Genomic DNA, 11,878 nt, shown 5'->3' on the forward strand with positions numbered 1-11,878 from the left:
CTCCTTGTGACAAAAGCGTGCCTGCCTGGGGCGGTCGCCGCGTCCGTCGCTCGCCATGGCCTTAAGGCGCCAGATCGGCTTTCGACGGCGTGTGACGATCTTCGCAGCTCGATGCCAGTCCATAGTGGGGCTCGTCGGATATCGTATCGCGGCTCGCGGTCGATCGGTCGTGAATGGACGATGACAATGTGATCAGCGGATGGGATTCAGGTGGGAGTGGTCCTGTCTGGTGTGAACATGAGCGCGGGGCGGCCCGTCGATCTTGGTCGACGAGGCACCTCGTCGATCTTGGGTTCAGGAGATCAGAATGCCCCGGCAGACAGCTCGGGATATGTACTGCTGGACAGGGGAGGGTCATTGTTGCGAGCGGCCAACGCCGCCGACTGCGACCAGGAACTCGATGGACGTCGGCACGGGGATAGTTTGATCAGGATTGTAGACCCGGCTGATCGAGTTCATCACGACAACTGGTAACTACATGTGACGGTTTGAGCGGGAAATATGAAGCTCCGCTAAGCTTGCATGTTGGCGAGAGCTGATCTATTCCAATGCCATTTACTTCGCCAGTAAGACGGCTTTTAAAGTATTGTAACAACCAAGCGGTTCAGGTGCGTTGGTGGCGGGAACTTGTCAACGGTAAATACCCGCTGATCAACACTATCAGGTGTCCCGTGAAGGTATGTATCATCGACCGACATGGCTCCTGGGTCACCACTACGGCGTGAGCGGTCGGACGCGTGGCGAGGGACGCGCCACTCGACACTGGCCGGGACTGTCCGGTCGCCGGTCCGCCAATGTAGGCCCTGTCGGATCACAGGTGGGGACCGCAGGCTGGTGAGGGACTCGCGACCTGACACTGGCCCGGGACTGTCCGGTCGCCGGTCCGCAAATGTAGGCCCTGTCGGATCACAGGTGGGGATCACAGGCTGGTGAGGGACTCGCGACCTGACACTGGCTCGGGACCGTCTGGTCGCCGCTCCGTAGATGTAGGTCCTGTCGTATCACAGGTGCGGGTCGCAGGCTGGGTGGGCCCGCCACGCGACACGGGCTCGAGACCGTCCGGTCGCCGCCGCACAGGTGTAGGCCCGTCGGATCATAAGTGCGGTTCACAGGCGGGATGTCACGTAGGCTCTGTCGAAGCAGGGACGAATCACAGGCTGAATGGCATCCGCGGCGGGGATTACGCACAGGTAGGTGGCACTTGGTGTAAGTCAAGAAGGGCGTTGAGCTCCTGGTTTTCGGCGCCGTAATCGACTTTCAGTATGCCAGGAGGCCCTGGTTAAACGACTTGCTCAAGGAGGCGTTGGCTGTGGAAATGCAACTACAAGCCGTGTTCGTCGTCACGAGTGAACAGGGTAAAGCCAACAATGCCATTTTACATCAGTACGTGATTACGGGAAACATTCTGATCTTTGCCGGTGCCGCCATTAAAGTGATATTTGTATAATCAATCAGCCAGGCATCTCAACCCGAACACCCGACACACGGTGCTACACTAAGGCCTGCAGTCTTACATGGCACGTAAGACATGGAGACGGAAGTCGTCGCGTATAAATGCCAAAGTTGTCTCTCCCAAGGTTCGGAAGGCTCAATTGAAAATGTCAGTTTTTTCTTAACATATTCGATTGGACTCGGTTAGGCAGCTCCGCCGTGCCACCGGCGCGGGCAGGATACTCGATATTTGGTGTTCCTGAAAAGACTACGCAGGAGGGCTGAAGACACCTTTTTGGTGTTACGGCGCGCATAATGAATGCTACAGATGGTACCAAAGATTTGGGCGCGGTTGTATGACACGTAAGTCGATAAGTTTTTCTTGCTTTTAGTTAGAAATTGTGCGAAATGTAGTTGTCTCCAGGCAGCACGTGAGATTTTCCGGTAGAGAGCGCCGTGCGTAGCTCTGCATCAACCATCGCCCTGCGAAGGTTGTGTCATTCTTGCCCAACGAGGCGGCCTTCTCGGAAGGTCTCGTTTTCCGGTAAGAGAGCGCCGTGCGTAGCTCTGCATCAACCATCGCCCTGCGAAGGTTGTGTCATTCTTGCCCAACGAGGCGGCCTTCTCCGAAGGTCTCGAAAACTAAGCAAGCTAGAGCTGTTGGAAAATGCCGTTGGAAAACCCTCGCCAGCGGAATGAGATGGATGCGGCTGAACGATGATGGATGGAACGCCTGATAGGTCAAATTAGGTGGCGGGGCCGAACGACCTCATGATTGGCGAGTCACCACTTGTGATTTGTGTTGCATCTAAGTGTATGCGAAGCATTTATCGTGATTGGAATTTAGGAAATGGAAGACCGGTGAAGTTAACGTGTCGAGGGAATGAAGCCCAATTTCTCGATCTGAAAACAATGGTCCCAAGGCCGTTTGGCTTCGTACGCTTCATTCCGAGTCGTTCGTCATCGTACACGTCAGGAGGCGGCAAGCGCTGTCAAGTCCCGTTGTCAGTGTCGGGAACACATTTACCGTCCTGGGTATAAATGTCGTTCATGCGATTCGCCGATAGTCTAAAGGGCAAAGCAATCGTCTGGAAAGAGTTGTGGTGTCCGTAAACGTGATGTTTTGTGCGTCGGAGCCGCGATATGTGAATTTTACTGCTGTACGTTTATTGTCTGCAAAGCGAATGTGACCAAGTCGTTTTTGTACGGTGCAGGACGTAAGATATTCCTTGAACATGGAAGTCTTATTTCACACCGGATACGAGGCACAATGTATTTGATGAGTTCTCGTGACCGTGACGTTTGGATGCCAGATTATACCGTGACTCGGTAGAAGTAAATATTGTCTTGAAGTTACCCAAATTTTATCATCGTCCGGCAAACTGAGATGAGCGCAGCTGTAGCAAGGGCTGTGATTTTTTCGTTGAGGTATTGCGGGCTCGGTTCCCGCCGTAGGAAGTTTTCACCAGCCACGTTGCCTAGGTCTGGGGTGGACGGTAGTGATTGAATAGCGTGACGCGGCGATGAATAACCCAAAATATGTTGATGCATTATAATTTGTCGTGCCAGCTCTTACCTTGCGCTAAGGTAGCACGGTCTGACCCGGAAGCTGGGTGCCGTCCCCTGAACCCCCACCCTGTGAGCTGGATCAGTTGCTAGCCGGGAAGATCAGAAGTGAAGTGAAGCTAGAAGAACCTAAAGTGTCGACACCTCACCCTGGTACCGGTCGATCTGACAGTCCGTTGCAGAAGGTATTCGCCGATCAATCAGGTCCCTCGCTGCATGCCGTTTGCCCGCCAAATGTCATGTCACGACTCGGGCGACAGTACACAAATGACGAGTCACTCGCCATGCCGTTTGTGACGGGGCAGTGTACGGATGTGCGCACGCTCCGCCCGTCGTTTTGGAAGGGTTCGATTGCCCGTCTTCCTGTACGTTTTACAGAGTCGCTCTGTTCTAATCATGACCCGGATATGAACGTTCATGCTAGGCGGAGCATTTTCTCTTGACACTTTTGGTGATATCAGAGTGCTCCCTGCATGGAGTTCTCGAGAGGAGGCAGCGCCTGGAACCCTCAGCGTGACCACTGGACCTCCCCCCCCCCCCCCCCCCCTTTGCTCTCGGTCGGTGTCGTGCCGTGGACCGGTGTGCAGACCTGCGTTCTGTTTGTTTGGCAGTGTCCCCTATCTGTCCTGTCGGCCGCGATGGCCTCCAGCGAGCTGAAGTCGATTCCGTCCGACGGGCCGTCGGTCACACTCACCATCCGCCTGCTCATGCAGGGCAAGGTAGGCGCCATCCAGCCCGGTCAGACCCGCCCCGCAGACCCCGGAGCGGCCCCGCGGGGGCACGCTCAGTCGGGAGGTGGCCCCTGTGACCGGCCCGCGCACCCCGGAGCGGCCCCGCCTGGGCACGCTCGGTCGGGAGGTCGCCTCCTGTCACTGGCCCACAGACCCCAGGGCGGCCTCGCCGGGGTACGCTCGGTCGAGAGTTGGTCCCCGTGACCGGCCCGCAGACCCCGAAGCGGCCTCGCCGGGGCACGCTCGTTGGCTGGTGGCCCCCCTGTGACCAGCCGCGACCCCAGGGCGGCCCTGCCGGGGCACGCTCGGTCGGGAGGTCGGTCCCTGTGACTGGCCTAATGCTGGCCGTGATTGAGATGTTGCGGTGCCGGATCGGCCGGATCTGTCGGCTGTTCGAAGAAGGCGATGATGTGATGATTGTTTCTGGTGGTTGAAGTTCGACGTAGGCGTGAAGCTGGTGTTACTGTTAGTGGTCTAATTGCTGGTGGAATTTGCAAGATGGAGAATTAGACGTGAAATCGTGCACGGCCGTATTGGTCACTGAAGGCGAGGGGAGGGAGTCGTTCACACTGGCCTTCCCCAGGTCAGGCTGGCATAACCTGTCTGGCGCATTGCAGGAGGTGGGCAGCATTATCGGAAAGAAAGGAGAGAATCGTCAAAAGGTTCAGGGAAGAGGTGAGTGCTGCGAGTGCGCTAATCGCCCCGTTCTGTCAGCTCGTGGACTTGTTTTCGTCCCATCTGCCCGTCCGGGATGGCGCTGCCGTACGGGGCGGGGGACCGTGTGTGGGGTCGGGACAGCCCCGCTGTGGCCCCCCGTGAGGCCCTCGCCCCGCCAGTGCCGTATGCTGGGGACGGGCGGGGCGCGGTCGCGGCGTCCCCGGTATGTCCGCTGGGCGTTCAGGGGATGGGGTGTTGATGCTTTTCGAGGGCGTCTCATGGTTAACTTCGTCGACGTGGTGAACAGGGAGAAATGACTCCTGGTTAGCACTGGGGTAGGTTTTTCGCTTCCATATATGCCGCAAAGCAGCCGAACAGCTGGTTAAGTGAGCGTGCTCAACTCCCCTCGTGCCTGACCGCATCTCCTGTTCGTCTCGCTTGTAGCACTGGGAGGCAGCATTCCTGGAACTGGTTTTCGACAACAGCACATGGGGCGTGATGCCACGGGTCAATGAATGTTTTGTTTGGTTCCAGAGCGGTGCCAAGATAAACATTTCTGATGGCTCTTGCCCAGAGCGCATAGTCACGGTCACTGGTTCGCCAGACGCCATTTTCAAGGCATTCCAGCTGATTTGCAAGAAGTTCGAGGAGGTCAGCGAGCGCAATCAGAATGAAATAAAGCGTAAGGCCGAGGCAGCCGCCCACGATCCGTGACGCTGCCTTTCGAACCCTCTCGCGTTTAAGGATGGATGTAAGCCCAACGATTCTCAGGATGGGGCAGGTGTGTCCGCGAACAGAACCATTAGTTCTCGAATCGTAAGTCTTAGCATCGTCCTACCGTGATTGTGTGGTGCTGTGGTGCATAAATAGCCGCCCTGATGGACAGGCACAGTGAATGAGGTTACGTTCCTTTTTGTTAGGAGCATTGCATGCACTACACACACGATGTGGCGAGCTGAGGAATTGGGAATACGGCACAGTATCCCGTATTCCCGTATTCCCGTCGAGCATTCCCGAGTCCCGTATCCCCGTATGTGCTTAGTGTTTTCAGGCAATGGTCGCCCCTTCGTCGCCTTATTCTGACAAGATCGGTCATTTCCGTCTCGTCGCTCTGTTCTGACAAAAAGCGGACCAGCGCGCGTTGTGTCCCGCATCTCGCCATCGCACGGCTAACCCTCCGGGTCGTCGCTCGGCGCGGGCTCTGACCGGGGCCGTGCCGTGCACCGCAGGCCAGCAGTATGCAGACGGGCTCGGGCGGTGCCGCGGCCTCCCATCACCATGCGCCTGATCGTGCCGGCCTCCCAGTGCGGCTCGCTCATCGGCAAGGGCGGGCGCCAAGATCAAGGAGATTCGCGAGGTGTCCGGCGCCAGCATCCAGGTGGCCAGCGAGATGCTGCCCAACTCGACGGAGCGCGCTGTCACCATCTCGGGCGCGTGCGACGCCATCACGCAGTGCATCTACCACATCTGCTGCGTGATGCTGGAGTCGCCGCCAAGGGCGCCACCATCCCGTACCGGCCCAAGCCGCAGATGGGCGGCGGCCAACCCGGGCATGTTCGGCGGCAACCAGCCGTTCGCGCAGCTCGGCAACTTCGGCATGCACTCCGGGCACGACGTGAGTCGCGGGGCGCCGCGGCGCCGCTGCCCGGTCGGGCGTGCGGTTAAGTGCCGGGCGAGCCGAGGCGGAGCGGAGCGGGGAGGGGCGGGCGCTGGGAGAGCGGGCTGTGCTCCCGGCCTGCTGCCGCCGGAGCGCTCACCCACAGCCCCTGCATGTGCTTCATGGTTTCGCGTGATTATTGCCTCTTAATGTTGGTCGTCGCCTCCCCTGTGCTCACCCCAGCCCCCCCCCCCCTCCCGCTCCCCGCTGCCTTGGGTCGGTACCGCTGGCGCAGCCCGGCCGCAACAATGGGCATTGTTTGGACATTGTTGCAGTGCTTGTAATCGGCTGCTCCGATGACTTGTTCAACCGCAATTGAAGCGGCCCCGGCGATAGAGAGGCGATAATGCCCCACACCCGGTACATCGCGTCAGTTCACGTGAAACTTCACAAATCTCGTGCCGGTACGCTGGACTGGCGTGTATGCGCTGGCTTGTTGCCATGGGACGCGTGTGGGGGGGGGGGGGGGAGGGGGGCGGTTGGCGCCAGGCCGCCTTCCTTGCGCTATTGCGCTATGGCTGGCCCGGCGCCACAGGAGTGCTGTCGGTCGACATCAGCACCCATCGGCGCAAACTCCCGGGTCGGTGCCGACCGGCCGCTGTCATGCGCCTTCCCCTGTCTGACCGCTGTCTCGTTCTGTCCGCAGTCGTACGAGCCGGCGCCCAGCCGATCCAGGTAACTGGGGCGAGCCGCGACGTGTTGTGGTCAATCGTCGGGGTGTAGCCCGAGTGACGTGCGCTTTCCAAGTGGCACGGGCTCATTTGCTGGTCAGCGGGGCCTCTGTTTCGTGTCGAGGATCGTTCGCGGTCGCGAACCGGTATCGGCTGGCCCCGGTCAAAGTCGGTCACGTTCTTTATCGGTGTTGATGTGGCAATGATTGAAGTCAGTGTCAGTGGCGACGCCATATAGCCTCAGCAGCTGAGTGCGTCGTAAAGCCTCAACGACACACAGAAGTCAGTAGCATTACGCGCCGTACGGATGTAAGTGAATGTCGACCATCTCACCCGACTCGATATATTTATAAGTGGTGGGTGGTGTTCGAGGGGCCTGGCGCGGCTCGTTTGACCTTGTCGCGCCCGCTCGCAGCCCAAGAACAACAACCCGCTGGCCAGCCTGCTGGGCAGCCTGGGCGGCGGCGGTGGCATGGGCGGGCCGCAGAACACGCTACAAGCCAGCACCTCAGGTCAGTGGGAGGCCGCTCGACCGGCGTGCGCCCCGCCGGTACGCGGTGTCGACCGACACGGTACCTGATGCACTGCACACGGACGGGCACACTGCGTTACGGGCGGACACTGCGCACAGACGGTCACGCTGCACACAGACGGACACGCTGCATACGGACGTTGCGCGATGTGCTGCACACAGACGGTCGCGCTGCACAGAAGGACGCGCTGCGCAGAGAGGGACGCGCTGCACACAGACGGACGCGCTGCACACAGACAGACGCGCTGCACACAGACGGACGCGCTGCTCACAGACGGACGCGCTGCTCACAGACGGACGCGCTGCACACAGACGGTCACGCTGCACACAGACGGGCGCGCTGCGCAGAGAGGGACGCGCTGCACACAGACGGACGCGCTGCACACAGACAGACGCGCTGCGCACAGACGGACGCGCTGGCGCTGCACACAGACGGACGCGCTGCACACAGACGAACGCGCTGCACACAGACGGACGCGCTGCACACAGACGGTCCCGCTACACACAGACGGACGCGCTGCACACAGACGGACGCGCTGCGCAGAGAGGGACGCGCTGCACACAGACGAACGCGCTGCACACAGACGGACGCGCTGCACACAGACGGACGCGCTGCGCAGAGAGGGACGCGCTGCACACAGACGAACGCGCTGCACACAGACGGACGCGCTGCACACAGACGGACGTGACGTGCTGCACACAGACGGATGCGACGCGCTGCACACAGACGGACACGCTGCACGCAGACGTGCACACTGCGCCGGGCGGCGGAGCGCAGCGTCGGCGTGATTTGGGCCGGTCACGTGTTGGCACGGCGGTGTTGACACACCGCGTGGGTGTGGACCGGTGTCCGGCGCGCCCAGTGGGGCTGCCTCGCGCGTCACACGGATCGTGAGCCAGTCGGCGCGGCGTGAGGCGGCCGCTGTTTGTGTGACCGCCCCCGACCTGTCTTGCAGCGGTGACGGCGCTGGCGGCGCTGGCCGGCTCCCAGCTGCGCGCGCCGCAGGGCGTCGGGCCCGGCACGCAGACGCACGAGATCACCGTGCCCAACGAGCTGATCGGCTGTATCATCGGCAAGGGCGGCACCAAGATCGCCGAGATCAGGTGAGCCGAGACCGGGCGGCGTCGTGTCACAGGCTCGCCGCAGTGTGACGGCCGGTGTGTGGCGTCCGGCGGGTAACTGCTTGGTGTCAAGTGGTCGTGGTAGATACCTCCAGAGGAATCCGAGAACGACGATGCGTATGTGTTTTGGACGCTGCAGACGAATTCAGCGTTTGACATTCACACGCCCAGGAAATGCCGTGCTGATTGCGACAAGGAGAGTGTGTACTGATCTGGAGAAACGTATTTGGGTGAGAATTTGTTGGCGGCAACATGGATATCACGTTCCGGCCTTGTGACGTGCGTCACGCCATTGTGCGCGCATTCCGCTGTGACCTGCCTGCCCGCAGCAGCCGCCTGGCTGACTGTTGATGGTACCCCACAGGCAGATAACGGGCGCCATGATCACCATCTCCAAGTTTGACGACTCGACGGACGACGCCACCCACCAGGAGCGCGTCATCACCATCAAGGGCACCAGCGACCAGGTGTCACTGGCTCAGTACCTCATCAACACCAGGTAAGGCCGGCGCACGGTTGCCACCTGCCGGCGAGTGGCGACACTCGCGTTTCCAGCCGCCGCCGCCGCCGCCGGCCGCGCCCGCCGCGCCACGGCGGCAGGACTTCCGGGGACGTCGCCGGACACTTCCGAGTTGGAGAAGCATCGGGGACGACAGAGTCGGCGCGCCGGCCTGTCCGTTCCCGTGATCCGCCAGCGTGGGGAGCGGCGTGCCGCTCCGCAGCGCTGGGCCGAACCCGCACCGTCTGCCCACCGTCCCGAGTAAATCATCTGACCCCGCTCACGGTACGCCCGGCCGCCCTGTGATCACATCTCTCTGACGTCCTGCTCACTCGCCTGTTTTCTTGGTCGTCCATGCCTTCAAGCCATGATCTCGTCGGGTCCAGTCATCGTCCCGCAGGTCCTGTCGCGCGCCGCCTCCCGAGCCCGCACCGAGTGCCGCCGTTTCATTCCTGCGACGTCCGATTCTGCTGACCCCGACATCTCCCGTAACGCCGGTGTGTACCGCAGGTCCTGACCAGGAAGATCCGGGGATCCCTTTTCAGCTGATCCCGTATACTTACGTTGCCTGTGACCCAAAGACCCGATAAAGTCGCGCCCGTCCCCCGGGGATACCAGGACAGTCTAAAAGCTTGAAACGGCAGTTTTAGTTTCGGTGTCCCATGTCCCATTCTTTTCCTTCCCGGGTTTGCAACGATTACCACCCGTCTTTTGATGGTTTGCTGCCAACTCGAGTCCGGGCCCGACAGGGTCCCTGCGCTCGGCAAACCCAAGCCGGGCCGAAATACTTTGTTAGTCCCCCGTCGCAGCGGCCATGTCGTCTCTCCACGCCTGGCCCGTCTCTCCCTCTGGTTTGTGTTTCGTCCCACCGCCCGTCTCGCCCGGCCCGGCCCGGCCGGCCCGCTCCGTCCGACCCGCCCGCCCGCCCCCACGCCCACCGACCGACCGACCGCCCGACCGATCCCGGTCCGCCGCGCCAGCCCTAATCCGCGCCGCCTCTTGTCTCTCCCTGCAGCGTGGAGATGCACAAAGCCAACCTGGAGGGCAGCCAGGCGGAGGAGGAGAGCAGCAGCAGCGGCGCCGGTGGCAGCGGCGGCGCGCTCAACCCGTCCGCTATCCCGCTGGCCAACCTCCTCAAGAACCCCGGCGCCCTCAACGCCCTGTCCGCCCTGACCAACATCAACTTGAGCTCGCTGGGCGGTCTGCAGGAGCTGCTGGGCGGCAGCGGCGCCGTGCAGACCACCGGCGTGCACAAGAAGACGTACACGCCGCGCATGCAGCGCGCCCCCGGCGGCTCGTCCCCGCCGCGCGACAAGCGCAACAAGTTCCAGCCCTACTAACCGGCCCGCCCGCTCCCCTCCCGCGCCCCTCTCGCGCCCAGTCGGCCATGTGCGCGCTCGTGGCGGCCGCCGCCGCCGCCGCCCATTAGATGTGTAATGTAGCCCGGGGCGCGCGCCGTAGGGGCGCAGGGGTCTGGCGGCAGCGCGGCCGGGCCCCGCCGGCGGCGGCAGACACTCGCCCCCACTCCCACACCCATCCTTATTCTTAGCGGTACATTTTTGCGCCTGTATGTTTCCATTGAGCATTAGCGAGGATCATGGCACGTTTTTCGGAGTGGTTTAGCCGCCGTCAGAAGGCTGTTTTGGTGACCGATCATGCGGTTGTCGCGGCTCTTGTTTTGATTTCAACCGTCCGCTATCGCGTATCGATTTTCATTGTCTATGCGTCTATACGGGACGTGCTCTTTTGACCGCGTTGCTCTGTAGTGGCCAAGGCCGTGTTCAATACAGAATCATGTCTGACAGGGGCGCTGTTGTTCGGCGCCTGGCGAAGTCTTGGCGATGCCTTGATGGCCATGCGGGGGGTGCGTTACGTGCCCTTCAGGAAAGCCAAGATTGCTGGGTGTACCCCGCCCAGGCGCTTTCCCCCAGTTTGGTCGGGAACGATGCCACCGTGGGCTGCTGTAGGCGTCAAACCGCATGTTGCTTTTCTCGTTTCTGTTGAATGGTGGCTCTGGCTCGGTCGTAGCGCATTTACGAGATTAACCGTGAGGCACACTGCCGCAATTCTTGAGAAAGTCTGGCCAGAGTCGGACGGTGGTTATTCGTAGGCCCCCGTAGACATGCAGGACCTTCGGCCCGGGTGAGGGTCACCGCTTGGTGGGACTTGGAGCCCCTCCCTCTGCCGGGCCTGTGACCTGGGTCTAGCCGGCCCGATCGCCCGCGGGGCTGTTGCAGGCGCGAGCTGTCGCGCCGGCCTTGTAGCCTTGCTTTGCATTGAAGAAATGATCCCTCTCATTCCGGTTTCGTCCGAGCTTTGTAGCGCCGCGACCGGGTGGAAGAGAGTAGGTAATTAAGTGCTATCCAGCCAAATGTGCAGCCCTGATCCCAGAACCGACAGGGTTCGGCGCCAGCTCCTGATCCAGTGAGCCAGCCTGTGTTTTTTAGGGGCAAGGCGCATGCGAGAGGACACAAACAGGTGTTAACGGGCATTCGTGGTTTGCGGGGCCGTCAGTGGCCCCTCGCCGGCGTCGGACGATCCTGGTCGGGGTGTGGAAAGCTGTGACGTGTGCTGCTGGGGCTGGCGGGGCGGGGGAGGGCAGGAACGCATCATTTTGTGTAACCGCGCGTCGTGTATTATGTTTGCTGTCTTCCTTGGCGTCCATTCTTACCACAATAAACCACCACCACCACCACATCGGCGGCTGGTGTGCCAGATCCGCGCGGCGGTGACGCCCGCGTCCTGGTGCGTGTCCTCGTGCCGCCCGAAGTCCGTGGTCCGCCCCGGTGCCGCCCAGCCAGCGGCGGCACCCGTCCGAGAGACCGCACCCCAATCATCTGCCCGGTCCGACGGCGCCAGGTAAGGAGCTGGTCCCGGCTCGCGCTGCCCCGTCCCCGCCCGCACGGCGCCGTTCTGAGAGACACCGTCCATGCCCGTCCTGCAGCCGGCCGGCGCCAAGCTGTGTCGTGCCGGCGCTGAGGGCGCTGGCGGTGGCAGCGTGCTGGCAGTGGT

At 61.4% G+C, this 11,878-nt stretch overlaps 1 pseudogene; it reads left to right on the forward strand.

Annotated features, from left to right (window-relative positions):
* Window positions 1–3,635: 3,635 nt before the first annotated feature.
* LOC119090151 (poly(rC)-binding protein 3-like) lies at window positions 3,636–10,670 on the forward strand (annotated as a pseudogene).
* Window positions 10,671–11,878: the final 1,208 nt, after the last annotated feature.

The sequence above is a fragment of the Pollicipes pollicipes genome, unplaced genomic scaffold, assembly GCF_011947565.3.
Source record: "Pollicipes pollicipes isolate AB1234 unplaced genomic scaffold, Ppol_2.1 Scaffold_3087;HRSCAF=3621_pilon_pilon_pilon, whole genome shotgun sequence".
Lineage (NCBI taxonomy): Eukaryota > Metazoa > Arthropoda > Thecostraca > Pollicipedomorpha > Pollicipedidae > Pollicipes > Pollicipes pollicipes.